We start from the raw sequence: 15,506 nt of genomic DNA, 5'->3' as shown, positions 1-15,506 counted from the left end.
AAGAAACAAACAATCCAATTAAAAAATGGACAGAAGACATGAACAGACATTTCTCCAAAGACATACTGATGACCAACAGGCACATGAAAAGATATTCAACATCATTAATCATCAGAGAAATGCAAATTGAAATCACAATGAGATACCACCTCACACCTGACAGTATGGCTATCATCAAAAAGACCACAAATGTTGGCAAGGATGTGGAGAAGAGAGAATACTCATACACTATTGATGGGAATGTAAACTGGAGCAGCCACTGTGGAAAACAGTATGGAAGTTTCTCAAAAAACTAGAAACAGAACTACCATATGACACTGCAATTCCACTCCTGGATATATATCTGAAAAAAACAAAAACACTAATTTGAAAAGATACATACCCCTCAAAGTTCCTAGAAGTATTATGTATAGTTGCCAAGATAAAGATGCAACCTAAGTGTCCATCAATAGACAAATGGATAAAGAAAATGCAGTGTATATGTATACAATGGAATACTAAAAAAAAAAAAAGCCATAAAAAAAATGAAATTCTGCCATTCGCAACAAGATAGATAGATTTGAAGGGTATTATACTAAGTTAAATATTTCAGACAAAGAAAAACAAATATAATATGCTGTCACTTATTTGTGGAATCTAAAAAATAAACTAGTGAATATAACAAAACGGAAAGAGAGCCACAAATAGCACAAACTGGTGTTTATCAATGGGGAGGGGAGGAAAGAAGGGCACAACAGGGGTAGGGCCTGAAGAGGTACAAACTAGTATAAAATAAACAAGCTATGGGACCTACTGTACAAAACAGGGAAGACAGCCAATATTTTATAATAACTGTAAATGAAGTATAACCTTTAAAAATTGTGAATTACTATGTTGTACACTTGAACCTTATGTAGTATTGTACATCAATTCCTATATTTCAATCTTTTAAAAAGCAAACAAACAAAAAAACAGTACATGCAATTCTTAAGAAGGAAGGTAAAATCATTCAAGTTTTGGAAGTATCCTTACAGCCAAGTCTTCCAAGCAAGAATCACTGTGCAGGGAATTCCCTGGTGGTCCAGTGGTTAGGACTCCACGCTCTCACGGCTGAGGTTTCAGGTTTGATCCGTGGTAGGGAAAATAAGATCCCTGAAGCTGTGTGGCAAAACAAACAAACAACAAAAAACAACTGGATATCAGTGGATGTTCTTTTTCTTTCTCTGATCCATTCACCACTCCAGATAACCTTCAGAAAACATGAAAGTCAAAGGACTATCTTAGGATATTGCCTGATGTTCTGCTGATTCAAATAATAAAATACCCAAATCAATGGGCATGTTTTACAAATTAAAATATCCAGCATCTTCTCTCATTTTATTAAGATACTTTCATGTTAAAAGGCCTTTCAGAATGTCTAACAAAAGTTAAAATTCTCATACTAAAATGTGTCAGGTGGTGGGTTAAATATTACAGTTTGGTCACATATCCCATATTATTCTAGCAATATCCCTGACATAGACATGATATACATTTTTTTAATGAAAATAAAAGAGTAAGTAAGTAGCCTAAGTTCCCACAGTAAATGACGGAGCTTGAATTTGAACCCCAAATTAAACTGTCAGTATGACAATTACACAAATGCATTATTCTAATTCTCACTAAAAACCCATTTCTGGGGCTTAGAAAGAATAAGCAAGCCCCAGAAATGGGTTTGTAGTGAGAATTAAATGAGAATAATGCATTTGTATGACCGGCATACCGACAGTTTAATTTGGGGTTCAAATTCAAGGTCATAAACTAATGACTGGCTGTTCAGGGGCTCAAATCCAGGTCTATCTCTAAATCCAATGTGTTTTACTACAAACATAGAAAGGACGAGAAAAGTAACATATTACAAATATCAAACTGCTGCTGCTGCTGCGTCGCTTCAGTCGTGTCCAACTCTGTGCGACCCCATAGACGGCAGCCTACCAGGCTCCCCCGTTCCTGGGATTCTCCAAGCAAGAACACTGGAGTGGGTTGCCATTTCCTTCTCCAATGCATGAAAGTGAAAAGTGAAAGTGAGGTCGCTCAGTCATGTCCGACTCTGAGCGACCCCATGGACTGCAGCCCACCAGCTCCTCCACCCATGGGATTCTCCAGGCAAGAGTACTGGAGTGGGGTGCCACTGCCTTCTCCAAAATATCAAACTAGGAAGATGAAATAAATAAGTTACTGAAATAGGCAGTGAGGGCCTTGGAACAAAACTTTACCAGTAGTCAGTATATCTATTCCAAACCAAGGTTCAAACTTTTCACAAAGGCTAGATGAACAATATCTAGCTTCATATAAGCCAATTGCAACAAAAAATATGACTTTGTCAAATGTCATGAGAACAAATCTGTATCCAAATACTTCTAAGAAGCTGATGTGGGGTGCTGTGGCAGAGGTGAAGATCAGATCACATCAGATCAGTCACTCAGTTGTGTCCGACTCTTTGCGACCCCATTAATCGCAGCAGGCCAGGCCTCCCTGTCCATCACCAACGCCCAGAGTTCACTCAGACTCACGTCCATCGAGTCATTGATGCCATCCAGCCATCTCATCCTCTGTTGTCCCCTTCCCCTCCTGCCCCCAATCCTTCCCAGCATCACAGTCTTTTCCAATGAGTCAACTCTTCGCATGAGGTGGCCAAAGTACTGGAGTTTCAGCTTTAGCATCACTCCTTCCAAAGAAAGCCCAGGGCTAATCTCCTTCAGAATGGACTGGTTGGATCTCCTTGCAGTCCAAGGGACTCTCAAGAGTCTTCTCCAACACCACAGTTCAAAAGCATCCATTCTTCAGCGCTCAGCCTTCTTCACAGTCCAACTCTCACATCCATACATGACCACTGGAAAAACCATAGCCTTGACTAGACGGACCTTTGTTGGCAAAGTAATGCCTCTGCTTTTGAATATGCTATCTAGGTTGGTCATAACTTTCCTTCCAAGGAGTAAGCGTCTTTTAATTTCATGGCTGCAGTCACCATCTGCAGTGATTTTGGAGCGCAGAAAAATAAAGTCTGACACTGTTTCCACTGTTTCCCCATCTATTTCCCATGAAGTGATGGGACAGGATGCCATGATCTTCGTTTTCTGAATGTTGAGCTTTAAGCCAACTTTTTCACTCTCCACTTTCACTTTCATCAAGAAGCTTTTTAGTTCCTCTTCACTTTCTGCCATAAGGGTGGTGTCATCTGCATATCTGAGGTTATTGATATTTCTCCCGGCAATCTTGATTCCAGCTTGTGTTTCTTCCAGTCCAGCGTTCCTCATGATGTACTCTGCATATAAGTTAAATAAACAGGGTGACAATATACAGCCTTGATGAACTCCTTTTCCTATTTGGAACCAGTCTGTTGTTCCATGTCCAGTTCTAACTGTTGCTTCCTGACCTGCATACAAATTTCTCAAGAGGCAGATCAGGTGGTCTGGTATTCCCATCTCTTTCAGAATTTTCCACAGTTTATTGTGATCCACACAGTCAAAGGCTTTGGCATAGTCAATAAAGCAGAAATAGATGTTTTTCTGGAACTCTCTTGCTTTTTCCATGATCCAGTGGATGTTGGCAATTTGATCTCTGGTTCCTCTGCCTTTTCTAAAACCAGCTTAAATATCAGGAAGTTCACGGTTCACAGATTGCTGAAGCCTGGCTTGGGAAAATTTTGAGCATTACTTTACTAGCGTGTGAGATGAGTGCAATTGTGTGGTAGTTTGAGCATTCTTTGGCATTGCCTTTCTTTGGGATTGGAATGAAAGCTGACCTTTTCCAGTCCTGTGGCCACTGCTGAGTTTTCCAAATTTGCTGGCATATTGAGTGCAGCACTTTCACAGCATCATCTTTCAGGATTTGGAATAGCTCAACTGGAATTCCATCACCTCCACTAGCTTTGTTCGTAGTGATGCTTTCTAAGGCCCACTTGACTTCACATTCCAGGATGTCTGGCTCAGGGTGAGTGATCACACCATCGTGATTATCTGGGTCATGGAGATCTTTTTTGTACAGTTCTTCTGTGTATTCTTGCCATCTCTTCTTAATATCTTCTGCTTCTGTTAGGTCCATACCATTTCTGTCCTTTATCAAGCTCATCTTTGCATGAAATGTTCCTTTGGTATCTCTGATTTTCTTGAAGAGATCCCTAGTCTTTCCCATTCTGTTGCTTTCCTCTATTTCTTTGCATTGATCGCTGAGGAAGGCTTTCTTATCTCTTCTTGCTATTCTTTGGAACTCTGCATTCAAATGGATATATCTTTCCTTTTCTCCTTTGCTTTTCGCTTCTCTTCTTTTCACAGCTATTTGTAAGGCCTCCCCAGAACGCCATTTTGCTTTTTTGCATTTCTTTTCTGTGGGAATGGTCTTGATCCCTGTCTCCTGTACAATGTCACGAACCTCATTCCATAGTTCATCAGGCACTCTATCTATCAGATCTAGGCCCTTAAATCTATTTCTCACTTCCACTGTATAATCATAAGGGATTTGATTTAGGTCATATCTGAATGGTCTAGTGGTTTTCCCTACTTTCTTCCATTTAAGTCTGAATTTGGCAATAAGGAGTTCATGGTCTGAGCCACAGTCAGCTCCTGGTCTTGTTTTTGCTGACTGTATAGAGCTTCTCCATCTTTGGCTGCAAAGAATATAATCAATCTGATTTCAGTGTTGACCATCTGGTGATGTCCATGTATAGAGTCTTCTCTTGTGTTGTTGGAAGAGGGTGTTTGTTATGACCAGAGCATTTTCTTGGCAAAACTCTATTAGTCTTTTCCTGCTTCATTCTGTATTCCAAGGCCAAATTTGCCTGTTACTCCAGGTGTTTCTTGACTTCCTACTTTTGCATTCCAGTCCCCTATAATGAAAAGGACATCTTTTTTGGGTGTTAGTTCTAAAAGGTCTTGTAGGTCTTCATAGAACCATTCAACTTCAGCTTCTGTAGAGGTGAAGGGGAGAGAGAAAAACATTTAGAGGATGCTTTAGGAGAACTTCCCTGGTGGCTCAGACAGTAAAGCATCTGTCTACAGTGCGGGAGACCTGGGTTTGATCCCTGGGTCAGGAAGATCCCCTGGAGAAGGAAATGGCAATCCACTCCAGTACTACTGCCTGGAAAATCCCATGGACAGAGGAGCCTGGTAGGACACAACTGAGTGACTTCACTTTCACTTTAGGAGAACAGGAAACTGGCAATTGTACGGTAAGACATCTGTGTTCGGAGGATCATAATTTGAAAACAAGAGTAATATGCTTAGCCATATTTTCATTCACACTTCTGAAGTCTCCTCAAAGGGATACCCTAGAATCTAAAATTTGCTGGGAACAGACCTCAAGCCAGATGTTGCACTTCAAGCTAGTGTCCTGTTTCGTTTTCCTTGCTCATTCCACCTAGCTTTCTTTAAATATCCTTTGTTTATAAAAAAAAAAAAAAAAATTAAGTAATAGTATCATTGTAAGGATTCTTTCAGTTTAAATATTTTGTAAAATAGCAATTCTGGAAAATGAAGAAAATTTTTTCAAAACCCATACATCCTAAAACTCAAGGTACAACACACCCTTCCCTAAATTGCCTTGCTAAGTCAAAAGATCTTTTTTTGTGAGTCTGGGGCATCTTGTCACATCAAAATGCAAGAAAATAGATGAAGAATACTAGGGTTATGCCAAAATGATCGAGGAGTCAAACTAGCTCCTACCAGTCAAAGACGGAACAATTTGAGCATAAAAATGAGTAAGTTCAATAAAAGGAGATGTATGGTACACGTTAGAATCCATGAATTCATACTGATAAAAAAAAAAGCTTTTTAAACTTTTAATGGATCCAAATTACGTCAATGATTCTGTTTCTATTTGGAAATAGAGGAATCATGACTGACTAGTTTCCCTATCACTTCATGAGCTAGGTTTTCTTACTATGATATCAACCAGGTTAGGTCCTGCTGTCTCTACAGTGAGGCTCATTTAGGTCAAAGCAGCCAACCAATACTGAGAATGCAGGGCTCAGAAGTCTCCAGTATCCTCAGCAAGTGACCACGAAGAGTGCATGCTCACCCTCTGTTGCTAAAATGGAATAAAGGAACCTTTAGGAACTTTGAATAGATTCCTTTAAAGAGTTCACATCTGCAAATAAGTATAGTTTCTTTCTTTGCCTTTTTTTTTTTTTTTAAATTAGTCTACAGCATCTGTTATTCCCATGCGGTCTCCCATCCAAGTACTAACCAGGCCTGACCCTACTTAGCTTCCGAGATCAGATGAGATCAGGCACGTTCAGGGTGGTATGACCATAGACTGCTTTTGTTTTTAATTGAAATGTAGTTGATTTACATTATCTTAGTTTCAGGCGTACAACATAATGATTCAATATTTCACAGATTTTACTCCATTTAAAGTTATTCCAGGACTTGCCTGGAGGTCCAGTGGTTAGGACTCTGGGCTTCCACTGCAGGGGGCACATGTTTCATTCCTGGTGAGGGAACGAAGATCCCACATGCTGCATGGCACAGCCAAAAAATTTAAATTACATTAAGTTAAATTAAAAACAAAGTTATTACAAACAAAAGCAGAACACTCTTTGATATAAACCACAACAATATCTTGCTCCACCTCCTAATGAAAATAAAACCAAAAATAAACAAATGAGACCTAATTAAACTGAAAAGGTTTTGCACAGCAAAGGAAATCATAAACAAAATAGAAAGACAACCCACAGAATGGGAGAAAATATCTGCAAACAAAGTGACCAAAAAGGGATTAATCTCCAAAATATACAAACATCTCATGCAGTTCAATATCAAAAAACAAACAACCCAATTAAAAACTGGGTGGAAGATCTAAAGAGACATTTCTCCAAAGAAGACAGATAGCCAAGAAGCACATGAAAAGATGCTCAACATTACTAATTATATTAGAGAAATGCAAATCAAAACTATGAGGTACTGCGTCACACAGGTTAGAATAGCCCTCATCAAAAAAATCTACAAATAATAAATGCTGGAGAGGGTGTGGAGAAAAGGGAACCCTCCTACATTATTGATGGGAATGTACATTGGTATAGCCACCATGGGGAACAGTATGGAAATTCCTTTAAAAACTAAAAATAGAGCTAATGTATAACCCTGCAATCCCACTCCTGGGCATATATCCAGAGTAAAACATGGTCTGAAAGGATACATGCATCCCAATGTACACTGAAGCACTGTTTACAACACCCAAGACATGGAAGCAACCTACATGTCCATGGACAGAGGAATGGATGAAGATGTGGTACTTATATACAATGGAACATTACTCAGCCATTAAAAAGGACAAAATAATGCCATTTGCAGCAACATGGATAGACCTAGAGATTGTCATACTGAGTAAAGTCAGTCAGAGAAAGATGGAAAAATATCATATGACATCCCTTATATGCAGAATCTAAAAAAAACTGTACAAATTAATTTCTTTACAGAATAGAAACAGATTCATAGACTTAGATAATGAACTTATGGTTGCCAGTAGGGGAAGGATCAGGGGAAGGGATAGTTAGGGAGTTTTAGATTGACATGTACACACAGCTATATTTTAAATGGATAACCAACAAGGTCTTCTGTATAGCACAGGGAACTCTGTTCAATGTCATGTGGCAGCCTGGATGGGAGAGGAGTTTGGGGGAGAATGGATACATGTATATGTATAGCTGAGTCTCTTTGCTGTCCACCTGAAACTATAACAGTATTGTTAATTGCCTAGACTCCAATATAAGATAAAAAGTTTAAAAAAATCCAGTGCAAAACTTCAAAGATAGCATCAAAATCATTCTTTCTCTGTAAGTGTACTTAAAATGGGTGAACTGTATACTTAAAATGGGTGAAATGTTTTGATATGTAAATTATACTTCGATAAAGAGACAGCAATTAAATAATTTTTAAAGTAATTATTGGGAAATTAGGACAAACATTTTTTTTTGGCTGTGCCATGCAGCTTGCTGGATCTTAGTTCCCCAGCCAGAAACTGAACCTGGGCCCTAGGCAGTGGAAGCAGAGTCCCACCCACTGAACCAACAGAAAATTCCCAAATTAGTACAATTTTAACACTGTCTGGATATTTGGTGATATCTAGGAATTATTAAAGTGTAATAATGCTATCATGTGTATGTGTTTTATATCAGTTTTAGATAAATGTATTGAAATATTTTAGGAAGACATGATTTGGAGAACTTGCTTCAATATAATTGAGAGGGAAAGAGAGTGGTAGGGATACAGATTTTTTAAAAAATAGGTCTTGAATTTTTAATTACTAAAGCTTGTTGACAGCCACATGGACAGTGATTATACTCTTATTTTTACTAAGTTTTGTCTAAGTTTGTAATTTAAAAAAAATTTTTTATTAGGTATTTATGGCTGCGTCAGGTCTCAGTTGTGGCACACAGGATACTTCATTGCAGCGAGGGCTTCTCTCTAACCGTGGTGCGTAGGCTTGCCAGGTGTGGTTCTCGGGCTCAGTAGTTGCGGCGGGTACGCTTAGTTGCCCTATGGCATACGGGATCTTACTTCTCCAACCAAGAATCAAGCCCGCACTCTCTTCATTGGAAGCTGGATTCTTAACCACTGAACCACCAGGGAAGTCCCAACAAATTTTAAAAAATAAATAAACAGAATTTTTACAAACTCTTCTTGTGTATGTACTGTTTTTGTTATAGGTCCACAGCTACTCCAAAAAAAAAAAAAATCATCAGTTTCAGTTATCAGCCATTCTGCACCTGGCATACTGAAGATGCATAACACTTTGTACTTATTATTCGTTTCTTTATTTGACACAGGGAGCACAACAGCCATGTAAGTAGCCCTGAACATGATTTAAAAGCCAGAGTCATCACAACTTATGAATGACCTCTTATCTGATACTTTGCTGGTGTACAACAAAGTGATTTAGTTATACATACATACTTTTTCATATTTTTTTCCACTAAGGCTTATTACAGGATTATCTGATACTTCTGAGCTTATAGAGAATAAGCACAATAACCAGTTTTTCTGTCGAAATTCCTCTAAAAACAAGCCTAAAGAGCTTAGGACTAAGCAGATGGGGAGTTTCACTGGCTCTGTGCTAAAATTAAGTAGCTAATTTGAGAGATAAAGCATGTTAAAATATCAATTCAGAACAAAAAAAAAATCACATTACATGGTTTATGTTCTACATATTAAAGCATGTTTTCTAGTATGGGTTCCTAGAGGAAAGGGACTTGTGTTCTGTTCAGCATGTGAGCTGCTCTTAATACATTATAGGGGAGATGCTCAAGTTACTTAGGTTGTTGAATTTATTAGGCCAGTTGAAAGCTGCGGAAAGGACTAATTAAAATGGCTTATTTTAACCTAAAATATAATAAATTCTTTATGTTCAAAAGTGGTCCTCACACCTGTTAAAATGGCTATTATCAAAAGGACAAGAAATAACAAGCATTGGAGAGGATGTGGAGAAAAGGGAACCCTTGGGTACTGTCAGCGGGAATGTAAACTGGTGCAGCCACTATGGAAAATAGTGCAGAGGTTCCTCAAAAAAATTAAAAATAGAAACTACCATGTGATCTCACAAATCCACGCTGGGTATTTATCCAAGAAAATGAAAACACTAGCACTCCCATGTTCTTTGCAGCATTATTTACAATGGCCAAGATACGGAAACAAGCTAAGAGTTCATCAATAGAAGAGATAAAACACAATATACTAAAATAGCTATCTATATGTTTATCTATATACAGAAATATTATTCAATCATAAAAAAAGAATATCTTTCCATCTGCAACAACATGGATGGATCCTTGGGGTATTATGCTAAGTGAAATACATCAGACAGACAAAGACAAATACTGTATGATCTCAGCTTTAAATGGAATCTATAAAACCAAAACCAAGCTTACAGAGAATAGATTGGTATGCAACAGATTGGTGGGGGGTAGGGTGTCCGCTAAATAGATAAGTGGAGTCAAAAGGTACAAACTTCAGGTTATAAAATAAGTAATCCATGGAGATGCAATGTGCAACATGGCGACTATAGCTATTACTGTACTGGCGGCTCAGTGGTAAAGAATCTGCCTGCCAACGCAGGACACACAGGTTCAATCCCTGGGTCAGGAAGATCCCCTGCAGAAGGAAATGGCAACCCACTCCAGTATCCTTGTCTGGAAAATCCCAGACAGAGGAGCCAGGTGGGCAGAGTGGGACACAACACATTGACTAGACAACAATTGCATATTTGAAAGCTGCTAGATCTTAAAAGTTCTCATCACAAGAAAAAAAAGAATTCTGTAGCTATGTACGGTGATAAATGTTAGCTAGACTTAGTATAATGACCATTTCATAATATATACAAATATCAAATCATTATGTTGTATACCTGGAACTAATATATCAACTATCCTTTAATTTAAAAAAAGAGCAGTTCCTTTGGGCCCCACACCTTCCACCAACAATAAAAACAGTATTTCCTATCATCTACAGAGAGATAGATCTTGAGCTATATAACAGCTCGATATGGGCAGAGGCCATCTTAATTTGTCGTATGTACTTGACTTGGATATAGTCTAACTACTGTCCTGGTGGCTCAGTGGTAAAGAATCCACCTGCCAATGAAACAGATGCGGGTCCAATCCCTGGGTCAGGAAGATCCCCCAGAGAAGGAAATGGCAACCCACTCCAGTATTCTTGCCTGGGAAATCCCATGGACAGAGAAGCCTGGCAGGCTACAGTCCATGAGGTCACAAAAGACTCGGATACAACTTGGTGACTATACAACAATACTCTACCTAACCACGTCTCCTATGTGTGCATGTGTATGCACACACTCTCACACTCCATAGCCTACTTAATCCTATGTCACCACTTATTATCTTCAACTCCTCTCTTTCCCTCATTACTGATACCAAGTTTTATTAACTGCCTGTTCCAGGTCATCACCTGCCCACTTCTCTTTCCTATTGCCTGATCTTAATCAGAGTATCTCACCCAAATGAGATTTTACCACTGTGCCTGCCTGATTCCTCATCCTCCAAGCCAATCTAAACTACGAGTGTCGTTTCTTTATTTAAAACTTTCTAACGGCTCACCATTGTCTTAAAAAAAGAAACTCTGATTGTCGGGCTCTTCTATGATCTGGTCCATTTCATCTCCTCTCAGCCCTTGTTCACCACTCCCACTCACCATACACAATAAATCGTTTAAATATAATGCTTTCCAGGCTTATATATGTGTGCATATGTTGCTTTTCCTGTCTCTAATACTCTCCTCCTCTCACACCAATCTGTACTCATCTTTCAGCTCTCAGCTTAAACATCATTTTGAGTATTCTCATAGCCCCCTTCATTTGTCTCAGAAATACTATTCATCATATTTTATAATTTTCTACTTGTCCAAATCTTTTCATTAGACACAAAGCAAGTCTAGTGTACTCAGAAGAGTGTTTGACTCAATGACGGCATGCTGATCTTCAGTAAATTAACAGTTTTTAATGACAGCTAATAATGATTTAAACTAGCTTCACAACCCTCAATTTGGTTTCCTGTTATCTGTAGGATTTTTGCTTCTTAATTCTACTCCAACCTCAACCCACAACCTTTACTCACCTATAGAGACGTTGCACTAAAATCCATTCTCTTCTTGCATAACTAGACCTGGCTTCTCAAGTACAGACTACATTTCCCCAATGCCTCTTAAGGCTATATGTATTCCTGTGATCAACCTACAGTCAAAAGAACATAAGAAGTTATACAATTTACAGCTTAGATTTCCAAAGGCCATTCCTTCAAGGGCTAAAATGAAAGCAACTGAGTTATCTCAGAAGCCATGTTTTGAAAATGGCAAAATGTGAATCCAGATCTTTGAAAGACTGGACGGAGGACAGCACAGGACACTTAAGTGGTGACAAATATGCTTTATCAGAGCCATTGCATTTTGGAGTCTCCTTGTTACTACTTTCACTACCCTAAGGCCTAATACACAGAATACAGAGAGGCAGATGAAATGGGAGACTTCAGATTTTCAGCAAAATGACATAGACCTAATAAAGATTAAAAATTCCAATATAAAAAATTTACAATGAACCCAGGGTCATATACAGAAAATAGAAATTTTTGAAACTAGTTAAAAATATCTTCCTTAATGAGAAAGAACTGACATTTATTTGAGACAAATTAATACAATCAACAAGCAAAAACAAAACAAAAGACAAGGAAAAGGAACTTTTTTTTTTTTTTGAAAAGGAACTTCTGTGTCTGTGGTGTCCGTAGGTAATGTGCAGCTAGGGTAGCAACTAGGGTGACTGACATTGTACTTGTAACTTATTCCAAAAAAAGTTAGGCCAAGGATAATGGGGCAAATGACAGACAACAGACCACAATCCAGCTTCAGAGGTCACAAACCAACACCAAGAGGTCAAAGACAAAATGGGCAAATTCTTATAAAAACACACCACACTCATATGAAAATAAATGCCTAAAAGAATGAAGATCTTAAAAAGATTTTTGAAGATTTAAAAACTTTATAAAGATTTTAAAAGAGTCATGAGAAAAACGACAGAGAAAACTTAAAAAGCAACAACAAAAAGGCCCTGTCACTCTCCTTGTAAAGAAGCTGCTTTAAGAGCCCGTAGGTTCTCAGAAAAGAATTTTAGCTACTGGCAAGGCAATAAGATGAATGTATTAGAATTCCAGGCACATTTATCTATTTCAGGGCCAGCACAAAAACACCTACTACTAAAACCAGAACACCAGCTTTAAACTTACCCAGTGGTGAGCAGAATTTTAAGAGCTCCAGTTCTACACAGGTTCAGATGCTGACTCTTATCACTTACTGGGTGTCGTGACTCTGGGTAAATTACTTAACCTCTCTGAGATTCAAGCTTTCTTACCAGTAAAGGGATATTCCAACTCATGAGCACCTTCGGTAGAACTGCAATGGTTTAATGAAATAAATCATGTAAAGTATTTTTTATGGCAAGCATGTACTGCTGCTGCTGCTAAGTTACGTCAGTCATGTCCGACTCTGTGCAACCCCATAGACGGCAGCCCACCAGGCTCCCCCATCCCTGGGATTCTCCAGGCAAGAACATTGGAGTGGGTTGCCATTTCCCTCTCCAAAGAATGAAAGTGAAGTGAAAGTGAAGTGAAAGTGAAGTCGCTCAGTCATGTCTGACTCAGCTACCCCATGGACTGAAGCCTACCAGGCTCCTCCATCCATGGGATTTTCCAGGCAAAAGTACTGGAGTGGGTTGCCATTGCCTTCTCCAAAGCATGTATGAAAAAGCCATTATTACCGTACCCACTATTCTTTCACTGTAGTAGGCTTTTGTATTTTGTTTTTAGCAAAAATTTTTACTCGGCACTGACTTCAAAACAGCTTCAAGTTTAAGTGTGTAACCTCTTCCCATGGTATCATCAAATAGGCCACACTACAGTGTACCTACATTTGCTAACAGCTTACCAAAGAATTTAAGTCACTTCACTTCTGCCACTCTGATAATCTTAGAGAAATCAGGTATTAAAAGTACCTTTTACTTCACAACATATCTGTGATGCATATCTTAAAACACAAATGATATTCTGATGATGAAATCCTTATCAACCCAGAACAATGAAATCTGGGTGCTTGAAAAAGGGAAATGCACGGTGCCAACAGCTCCCCTTTCAGTCTCACATGCCTAGCGACAACTGTAACACTGCAAATATTTGTACCAGTATCTCAGATTCTGTTATAAAACTATCAAATGTCAATAGCTTTATATTTTTTAAGGGTTGTTCATGATTCTCACTCTGGCAACTGTTGGAATAAAAACCACAAGGATATTACTAATATTCATGGCAAAAACTCTAGGTCTAGGTAGTGAATGCAGACTGTCTTCTCTTCAACCTACAAATTTTCAATTAGATGACTTTTTCAACTGAATAGGATACTGATTTGCTGACAACTTGCCAGGGAATGAGAATTTTGGCAAATACAAACACAATGGACAAATGAATTTTTTATTATAAAACTATACAAAGAGCTATATAAAAAGTGGTGGAACTATAATTGTTGGTGAACAGTAAATAAGTGACCCTTTGGGCCACAGTAAATGATCCACACTATGATGGTGTAGGAACATTTTCCTAGATGAGGAACAGTATACTATACTAAGTCACTTCAGTCGTGTCCGACTCTGCGTGACCCCTAGACGGCAGCCCACCAGGCTCCCCTGTCCCTGGGATTCTCCAGGCAAGAACACTGGAGTGGGTTGCCATTTTTTTCTCCAACGCATGAAAGTGAAAAGTGAAAGGCAAGTTGCTCAGTCGTGTCCGACTCTGAGCGACCCCATGGACTGCAGCCTACCAGGCTCCTCCATCCATGGGATTTTCCAGGCAAGAGTACTGGAGTGGGGTGCCATCGCCTTCACATTACAAGTAAAAGGACTTCAACAACTTGAGCAAAGTATACATAAAATCACTTCTAAATGTAATTTGAAGAATTTTTTTTAAAAAGCCATCACTGGACTTCCCTGGGGCCAGGGGTTGATTCTGTGCTTTTACTGTAGGGGGTGCAGGTTTGACTGGTCAGCCAAGTTCCACAGGCCACTCAGTGTGGCCAGAAAAAAAAAAAAAGCCATCACTTGCTTGGGTTTTGAAATTCGGCTTCAAATTGTATCTGTTGTTTCCTACTCCAATTTATTGTTCTTAGATAAAGAGGTGAGAAAACTTTTTCATTAACAGAGGGAAATAATCAGTAAATAATTTGGACTTTGCAGGACTTATGTCACAGCAATTCAACTCTGCTACTGTAGTCAAAAGCAGCCAGAGACAACTTGTAAACAAATGGGCATGGCTAGTCCAAAAACAGGCAGTGGGTCTTGGTTTGCCAACCTCTGTTCGAGATGATCTGTATGATTTGGAGAAAGCGGAAAAGGTAATTATATATTCCAATAATTAGGACTGAAGTATTTTTCTTTTTATATCTCCAATATTTGACAGTTATAAAATATGCACATGCTGCTATCCCTAAGGTTAACACTAAAAAATTAGCCTTGTTTAATATCTAAACTTTTTTAAATTAAAAGGATCAATCACATTTAAATTTAAGCCTTTAGGGACTTCTTGGCAGCCCAGTAGTTAAGACTCTGAGTGGGGGCATAGGTTCGATCCCTGGTCGGGGAACTAAGATCCGACACACTACATGGTGCAGACAAGAGAGAAAAAAATTAAGCCTTTATTAGAACCATTAGTCCGAAGTATCTTGATAATTAGAAGAAAAGGAGATTCATTTATAGGTTAGAAGTTTAAATTACAATTATATAAATAATCACTATTTTGAAAAAAACAAAAATACAGAAAGGCAGATTTTAGGAATCACAACCCAACGAAAATACAAAATTACCAATCATAAAAGAGGTTTTAGCATTTACTTATTTTTTTATTTTTACTTTTTCAGCTGCACTGCACAGCATGTGAGATCTTAGTTCCTTAACCAGGGATCGAACCCACACCCACTTAAACTAACCCACTCCTGCTCACAGTGGAAGCA

General features: G+C 38.6%; 1 pseudogene; it reads right to left on the bottom strand.

Annotated features, from left to right (window-relative positions):
- Positions 1 to 6,152: 6,152 nt before the first annotated feature.
- On the bottom strand, positions 6,153 to 6,271 carry LOC112447641 (uncharacterized; annotated as a pseudogene).
- Between the last annotated feature and the right edge of the window lie 9,235 nt (positions 6,272 to 15,506).

This window comes from Bos taurus, chromosome 7, assembly GCF_002263795.3.
Source record: "Bos taurus isolate L1 Dominette 01449 registration number 42190680 breed Hereford chromosome 7, ARS-UCD2.0, whole genome shotgun sequence".
Classification (NCBI taxonomy): domain Eukaryota; kingdom Metazoa; phylum Chordata; class Mammalia; order Artiodactyla; family Bovidae; genus Bos; species Bos taurus.
Note: the sequence above shows the minus strand (reverse complement) of the source record. Positions and strands in the feature narration are given on the sequence as shown.